At 44.2% G+C, this 9,436-nt stretch overlaps 1 pseudogene; it reads left to right on the plus strand.

The window, feature by feature from the left end:
- The first annotated feature begins 298 nt into the window (after window positions 1-298).
- LOC124677358 lies at window positions 299-6,017 on the plus strand (annotated as a pseudogene).
- Window positions 6,018-9,436: the final 3,419 nt, after the last annotated feature.

Genomic DNA, 9,436 nt, shown 5'->3' on the forward strand with positions numbered 1-9,436 from the left:
CTTGATGGCATGGGTCGCGTGCCAATAATCTATCGTCCCCGCCCACGTTGAGCTGATAGCTGCAGCCCAGCCGATCCACCCTGTATCGAACCGTATCACCCCCTGAATGCCGATCGCAGCCGACAGCCCCGTCTACATAACAAGCTGCTCACTCTCACTCCATACAGTGGCGCGCGCGCTCTGCTATCTACTGTTAGTCTAGTGATCATACACAGCTTCCATTCATTAGAGCTATCAGAGTATATAGGTACGAGTACGACCGGTAGCTAGCTCTGCATTGCCAGGAACTGGAACGCACATGGGTTCTCTGGCGGCAGGGAACGGCGCTGCCGGCCATGCAAGCAACGGAGGCGGCGTCGCGGACCATGCGCTAGCGCTGGAGATGAACGGCGCCGGCAACGGCAACGGGCACAAGACGGGCGTCGTCGAACGGGCGGCGCCAGTCCTGCAGGCGAACGGCGGCGGGAAGATCAAGAAGAAGGTCAGCCCCATGGACAAGTACTGGGTGGCCGCCGACGATGGAGAGATGGAGGCGGCCACGGCGGACGGCGGCGAGGACGGCCGGCGGCCGCTGCTCTTCCGGAATTTCAAGGTCAAGGGCATCCTCCTGCATCCCTATCGGTGAGCTATATCTCTACACACCCAGCGTTTCGCGCGGTTTGTTCTTTGAAATGTTGCAGTTGCATATTGAGAATTTTTGTACAGCAATACAAACCATGGTCATTGTCTCATTGATCGATCGAACGCCCAAATGTGGTTTGATCGAACACGATTTACTTGTGGCAGCCAGCGTATTAACGATCGTGCCATACGATTTACTTGTGGCAGTCTCACTCTGATGTGGTACTGTCATGTGACCTCACTTATTTGCATGAGTGTTTTCTTGTGACAAACAGAGTAGGACGGAAAGCACACATACGTCCACGCTCCACACCAACACACTATTTTGTCTTCCTCAGAAAAAGAAAACACACTATTTTGTTGACACATACCAGCTGTCAAATTTAAATTTCAAACTTTAGGTAGCGTAGAGCCTGGAGAGACTACGAATGCATTTTTAGACTTTAGTTACTAACCACTCAACCCATGCTTAATTCTCAAGGCAGTAGAGGTTTATAGAACAATCTATATCTACCTTTTTCCTAGATAAAGGTAATTTTTATTAACTCAAAAGTGGGCATCAAGGTAGTGCCCAGAACTCATGCTTCCTCCGATCAATAATAAATGTCGTTGATTATTTATCCTAATCAGCGTCAATTATTATGGATACGAGGAAGTAGAAAATAGTTATTTCTCGCTTGATATTTATGGTTGTCTGATCAAGCCCTCTCTGTACTTGATCAAAAGAAGTTCCCATGTTTCCCGCAAAAAATAAGAAGTTCTCATGTTAGTTGTATGAATCTCGTGTTTACATCCGTAGTATGTGTGTGTAGCCTTTTCCTTTGAGTTTTCTGTAAGCTCGTTTGTACCTATCGTTGGTGGCTTTATTCATTTAAAGCTAGGTTAAGATCTTATGTTTAAAAAATCTCATGTTTACATCTGCTAGTGTTGATTTTAAATAATGCACGTGCTTCAAAATGGCATCGTGCATCACCACAAACAGTAGGTGGCGGTATGCCGGGTTATTTACCTCGACGAATTTGTGTCTCAACACATTCACTAAATGTATTATCTGCGTGGAAGATAACATGACTCGCGCAGTTTGTAGCAGCAATCAGCGGCGAGTATTGTCTTGACATGCAGCCTGCTCACAACCTTCAAAGATCAAGGACAATTCTGTTTGTGTTGATTTATAAAAATAAAAATAAATCACTTACAAATCAGGTGCAAAACTAAAAAAAAAAAAAAAAGAAGAAGAAGGCACCTCGTGCGGCACATGTTAGCACGGGGCTGTCTCTACACTCTATGGATATCAAAGGAAAATCTTTCCTCAGCTGGTTTTCTTGAAGCATTTTGTTAGCTATGTGGATGTGCTTGCTGACGGAGAGCACTCCTACGTGCAACTTGAAATGTTGTAAAACTCACACGTAAACGGATTGTGCATTTGGGAGTTGATCGTGCGCGGTTGTTGCTAGTGCTAATCTGCCGGCCATTTGCTTCCAAGTGCGTAGTCTATTTGCTTGCACAGTTTATTTCGCGTGCTCAGTGCCCACTTACACAGGCTGTGAGGCGAGCCCCCCTAAATTTTCACTATTTTTTCATAGTTCCCTAAAATGTTCATATGCGTGAGCATTACGCAGCGCTGTAACGCGAGTTAAAAATTTGAAAAAACAAGATGAGTTTTCTATAGCCAACGCATCACACATACAGTCGGCCAGTCAAGGCCCAAATAGTCACCGAAACATCAGCTGGAAGCCCAAGCCCGTGTGAGCAAGGCCACAGTCGTTCACCTCGGCGGCGGCGGAAACCCAACTCTCTCCGTCCAAACACACGACACGGCGGCGGCGGCACCGTCGCCGATGGGCGATGTAGCTTGCCTGCCGCTCCCATGGGTTGGCGAAGCCACGACTCCACCCGTAGCTGCACGGCAACCCTTGACCAGTTGCCCAGCTCTGCGGCTCGCCACGCTGTCATGCACGGCTGGCCGGATAGCGCCGACACGAGTTTCAGACGCCCTTTCTCCTTGGCGCCTCCCGGCCCTCGTTGTTCTGTCGGCGCCTCCCATCTAGGTTCTGCAAAATGTGAGTGCTAACAACCCTGCATTAACATTGAAATGTGTTAACGCTCACCGTGGCATCGAAATCTGAGGGTGTAGATCCAAGATTCTAACTATTGGAGTTGAATAGTTTATGTGAAATGCAACGGTAATGCGCAAGGCTACTTAAAATAGCAATCTGTGACAACAGCGACCGCAAATGGTAAAACTTTTATTAAGGTCAGCTGTCAGGGATCTTTGGTCAACGAGGTTTTTGTAGCAATCGGAGTAAATCTGAGCCTACTGATCCAGGGCTTCCGTTTGAAGTCCACCGTTATGATGCTTGCTAGATTAAGTACTCTGACACAGTGCAATTAGGTACTAGCAGCTACTACCAGTTGTCTGCCACAAGTGTCATATTAGATTAGATCTAATTCAGCCACAGCTCATAGAAGATTGACCACAAGAAAGTCTATAAAAGCATGCACACCATCGAAATAATTCCTTAACTATAGTTTCACACCTCTTTATTTAATTTCCAACATGTTGTAGTGACTGTTAATTGTTAAGGTGGATATTTCTTCATGATTTTGCTTTTCATTTTGGCGTTATTCACACTTTGCAGTAATCGTGCAGTTACATACTGAAAGATTCTAAGTTTGTTAAGACTCTGTATCGGGTAGTCTTTCATAAAACTAAGCTACCTATATCTGTGAGTTGGTCTTTTAATTCCTGTTCTTCTTTTGTGAATAACAGGTTGCTGAGCTTGATCAGATTGGTTGCTATCATCATGTTTTTCGTATGGCGTGTGTCTGGCACCTCCACATGCCGATGGCATGTGGCTCTGGTGGATATCGATGGTTGGGGATCTTTGGTTTGGCGTCACTTGGCTTCTAAACCAAATTGCAAAGCTCAGCCCTGTCAAGCGTGTCCCCGACCTTGCCCTCTTGAAGCAGCAGTTTGATCTACCAGACGGCAACTCCAACCTCCCCGTTATTGACGTGTTCATCAACACCGTCGATCCCATAAATGAGCCTATGATATACACTATGAACTCCATCTTATCCATTCTTGCTGTAGACTATCCAGTTGACAAGCATGCTTGCTACTTCTCAGATGATGGTGGATCAATAATCCATTTTGATGGGTTGCTTGAAACTGCAAAATTTGCTGCATTATGGGTTCCTTTTGCCGAAAACATTCCATTGAGCCAAGAGCCCCCGAGAGCTATTTCTCTGTGAAGGCACGCCCATACACTGGGAATGCACCAGAAGATTTTGCCGATGACCACACACACATTTCTAGGAGTATGATGAATTCAAGGAGCGCTTAGATGCACTTTTTACCAGTAATTCCCAAGCGTGGATATAATCACGCAGATTCCAAAGAAGGTGCAAAGGCAACTTGGATGGCTGATGGGACACAGTGGCCAGGTACATGGATTGAGCCAGCTGAGAACCATAAGAAAGGGCAACATGATGGAATAGTTCAGGTATAAATATCACCAATTTCTAGATTTTTTTCAGAACTTATTTTCCAGATAATTGCTGATTAGAGTCATACATGAGTAACCTGAGAACTTGTGCTTACTTATTTCAAACTCCTGTTCAATAGGTTATGTTGAAACATCCAGGCCATGAACCAGAACTTGGTCTACCGGCAAGCACCAACAATCCTCTAGACTTCAGTGCTGTTGATGCACGCCTCCCGATGCTCGTTTACATCTCCCGCGAGAAGCGTCCAGGCTGTGATCATCAAAAGAAGGCAGGTGCCATGAATGTACAGTTACGAATCTCTGCCCTCCTGACCAATGCACCCTTCATCATCAACTTCGATTGCGACCACTACGTCAACAACTCAAAAGCCTTCCGGTGCTGGCATATGTTTCATGCTCGACCGTCGTGAAGGTGACAACACTGCCTTTGTCCAGTTTCCAGCGCTTGACGATGTTGATCCCACAGACAGGTACTGCAATCACAACCGTGTCTTCTTCGACGCCACCTTGCTCGGTCTCAATGGCATCCAAGGGCCCTCTTTTGTGGGTACCGGTTGTATGTTCCGCCGGTTTGCACTTTATGGTACTGACCCACCTCGCTGGAGATCTGATGACGTCAAGATTGTGGACAGCTCCAAAAAGTTTGGCAGTTCTCTGTCCTTTATGAGCTCAATACCGCCATCTGCAAACCAAGAACACTCCATCATGTCGCCACCGGCACTTGAGGAGTCTGTCATGGCGGATTTAGCTGATGTTATGACCTGTTCATATGAGGACGGGACTGAATGGGGCAAGGAGGTTGGCTGGGTCCACAACATTGCAACGGAGGATGTGTGACTGGCATTTCCGGCTGCACCGGAATGGGTGGCGGTCGATGTACTGCCGCATGGAGCCAGATGCGTTCGCCGGCACCGCACCCATCAACCTCACTGAGCGCCTGTACCAGATCCTTGCGCTGGTCAGGGGGCTCCCTTGAGATGTTCTTCTCTGCCATACTGCCCACTCCCTGGCCGGTGGCCGTCTCCACCCTATGCAAAGAATTGCTTATGCCAACATGACAGCCTACCCAGTTTCATCGATCTTTCTATTGTTCTATCTCCTCTTTCCAGTGATATGGATCTTCCGTGGACAATTCTACATTCAAAAGCCATTTCCCACTTATGTTTTGTACCTCGTCATCGTCATAGTCATGACCGAATTGATCGGTGTGATTGAGATCAAGTGGGCTGGCCTCACGCTGCTGGACTGGATCCGCAACGAGCAGTTCTACATTGTTGGTGCAACGGCTGTGTACCCTACAGCCGTGCTGCACATGGTGCTGAAGCTGTTTGGTTTCAAGGGTGTTTCGTTCAAGCTAACGGCGAAACAGGTAGCCAGCAGCACCAGTGATAAGTTTGCTGAGCTGTACGCCGTGCAGTGGGCTCCGTTGCTGATCCCGACAATGGTGGTGATAGCGGTAAATGTATGTGCCATTGGTGCATCGATTGGCAAGGCAATAGTCGGAGGTTGGTCGCTCATGCAGATGGCAGATGCAGGACTTGGGCTGCTGTTCAACGCGTGGATTCTGGTGCTGATCTATCCGTTTGCGCTGGGCATGATTGGACGGTGGAGCAAGAGACCGTATGTCTTGTTCATAATGTTTATCATTGCTTTTATTGTAATTGCCATGCTGGATATTGCCATCCAGGCCATGCGCTCTGGGTTTGTTAGGTTCCACTTCAAAAGTTCTGGTGGCGCCAGTTTTCCTACAAGCTGGGGCTTGTAAGGCCATGTCGACTCCATTGTTTAGTGCTGTCATTTCCTCCGGTTGTTGGGGTTTTTTCTTTCTCTCTGGGGATTTGGGTGTGAATCATATAGGTTGTACAAGGTTGTGGAAAAACAATGTAAATTGGCCATTTGCCTGGAAGAAAAGGAGATGTGACAAAGCAACACCTGTAGCAGATTCAGTATAATGTTGATGATGCCTGCCTGTGAGTAATACTAAATACTTTACCTGAATTTGGCATGTTCCAGCAAGGCACCAAGATTTCTACTCCATCTTCTAGCTGCAATATCGGCCTGTGCTTGCAGAGAACTTGTAAATTTCTCATGACGACGTTCTGGGCACTCTTCATCACCTCACCTGCAGCTAAACACTGCTTGATTTGAGACAAGAACGAGCATTGTCATGGCTGGTTTTACATTCTGGTCGGCTGATATAATCTGCAGACTCCAGCAGAGACTTGCAGGGTCGTGTAGATAGCTTACGGTGTTTATTTCCATTGAATTAGCTCATGAAGATTTCTGATTATTGGGGAACTGGGTTCTTTGCATGATAAGTTTTAAATATTTCTTACTATTCTTTTTTCTGTTCTAAAATGTCGATGTTGTTGCTCAAAAAGGCATGCTTATTGCCAATCATATTTGAACTGGAGCACAGAGTATAGAGGTGCAAATCTCTTTCAAAAATCAACAGTTTTTGCATTGTGTTGATGATAAATTGATTTTTCAAAGGACAATTAAATAACATGTAGATTGGCCATTTGCCTGGAAGAAAAGGAGATGTGACACCTGTAGCAGATCCGGTATAATGTTGGGAATGCCTGGGAGTAATACTAAATACTTGTAGCTAAATTCTGGCATGTTCCAGCAACGCATCAAATATTCTACTCCATCTTCTAGCTGCAATAGTGCTTGCCCGTGATTTGTCAATTTCTCAGGCCGACCTTTCTGGCTACCCTTTCATCAGCTGACCCGTAGCTAAAGTAAACTCTGCTAAATTTGAGAGCAGAAGCAGCATTCTCGCGGCCGGTTTTACTTTCTTTTCATGGAAAAAAGTTGGAGGGTGTCGTGTTAGAAAAAGTATTACAACAGGAGTCACATGTTGGTCGGCTGATATCATCAGCGAGACTCCACCATGTCATCAAGGAAAAATCGAAAGGTGGGGAAAAAAAACATAAATGGAACTAAATGGCAATCTAAGTAAATTCAGATAAAATTGCGTTCCTTAGCAAATAAAGTCATATGTTGAGATGATTGAGTTGCACCTGTTTCAACCGGCTCCCTCTACTAGGTGTGATACCAGTTCTTCTATGACCCGTTGGTCTCCACCGCCAGAAGGTATGGTCCATATGAATATTGATGCCGCTCTTTTCTCATCTTCTCGTGGGATGGGAGTTGGTGTTGTAATCAGAACCACAGAGGTGATTGCTTGGCTGCTTGCAGCGAGCTAATTGTTGAGATTTCTGCGCCTGAATTGGCAGAAGTGTTGGCGATGCATCGCGCAATCTCCCTTGCCAGCGAGGAGGGTTTCGACAAGCTGATGGTGGTCTTGGACTGCCTCTCTTTGATTGAGCGGCTTCATGCTTTGAGTTGGATCGTAGTCATGTTGGTGTGGTGGTGCACATATTAAATCTCTAAATGCAAATTTCACCTTGAGTTCGTTTGATCATGTTTGAGGTTTGTGTAATCGGTCGGCAGACATTCTAGCTCGTTATGCCGAGCTCTTTGTTTCTTCTATTTTTAGAAATTTTGCTCTAGAGGGCATTTAGAAGACTCTTGGTAATGATTTGTTATAATCAATAAAGTGCCATATTCTCTCAAAAAAGTAAATTCAGATAAAGTTGCCAGTTCCATGAAGTGAGCCCTGTCGGTTGTTCCTTATTGTCAGCTCACGTGATTCTACTACAAGTTATGTGTCCCCATGATACTTTTTTACTAGACCATAATAGCGCGCGTTGCTGCGCCCGACCATATATTGGAAAAAATCTGAGTATGAAGTACAAGCGTATCGATAATTTCATCTTTTGTGACAAAAAACAAAATAAACATTAATTAACTTGTTTGGCTATATAGGTAAGTAAAAATGTCTTGAACTTAATCATGAGGCATGTCAACATATTTTTTACATAACATGTGAATGTTTTAGTCTGGTTGAATTCGATAAGGTGTAGCTGAATGATGGCATAAGTTTTCATCTCATTAGCTGAAGGGCTAACAATAGTACCATAGGTTATATTTTTTAATCAATAATACTCCCTCCATCTATAAAAAGATGTCAGAAATTTGTCTAAATTCTCCCATAAAAAGATGTCCAAAATTTGTCTAAATTCAGATGAATCTCTAGACTAAAGGATGTTTAGATAGATATATCTAAATTAAAACAAACTTGCGACATCTTTTATGGACAGATGTAGTAGCCAAAATCCATTTGCCAAGTGAAAAAAAATATAGCGCATAGGCTAGCTTTTTATAAAGAACATAAGACACACATTCTGAGGAGAAGATCTATGTATATTCAAGAACATATGGAAAAGATCAATGGTACAAATACATAAAAAATCTGAACAATGCAAAACTGATATACAAAATGCAGATTGGATATACCAGATCTTAAGTCTGAAGATTTTTATCACAAAACAACATCATTGTCTAATATACCCTTGGCAAGACAACCACTTCTACCATATTCATCATCCTCGTGGTGTACCTAAATTCAGGTGTACCAATTTACAATGGCTAAGGTAGCAACTGGCAGCCTCATGTTGTTTACTGAAATTTATATGGGAGTTGTATGTATAGCTAGATAGCCTCATGTTTGCTACTACTGAAAGTTTTCTTATATCTGAGAGTGCATGTTAGCTAGCAATGCAAAAGTCAACACAACACTCTTTTCCAAAGCATCCAAAACGAGATGTTGTATTTGTATTGCAGGCTGCAAGTGTGTTCCATCGGCTCACATCTTGTGCTCTATCCCTGGTACAGTCTTCAATTTTACCTCACATTACAATGTTCGCTTTATACAGTCTTCAGTTTAGCAGGACGGAAGAGTTTGATATCTCAATCAGACAATGGACCAATGCCTCATTCTGGATGGTTATGGCTGATAACCAAGAAGATCCTGACAAAGACATTTACAACAAGAACTGAACGTTGACATGTAGCTTTATTTCAAGAAATAACAATATGTTCGGGAAGAAAACATCTGAAGGCACTGTATGACTAAAGAGACATAAATCTCAGAATTGTGCTTCCAACAGATAGTACGAACTTTCTAAATGTGAGCACTAAAAACTCAAACCCAACCGTCATATCATATAACAGCTGGGGGCTGCAGAGTTTTTTCTTAATTTAATTATTATGAAGGCCATGCTCCTTTCTGCAACACTGTACAAATCTCGCGACCCTACAAAATCGGTTATGGGATTGTATCTTTACTAATATTATATTCGAGTTGGTACGTCGTCAAACATGTTTGATGTCAAAGATTGGAGACATCCTGACCATTTGATTGTACTAAACATCCCCCGCTTGATATCTAGCCATCC

Source organism: Lolium rigidum, chromosome 7, assembly GCF_022539505.1.
Source record: "Lolium rigidum isolate FL_2022 chromosome 7, APGP_CSIRO_Lrig_0.1, whole genome shotgun sequence".
Taxonomy (NCBI): Eukaryota; Viridiplantae; Streptophyta; class Magnoliopsida; order Poales; family Poaceae; genus Lolium; species Lolium rigidum.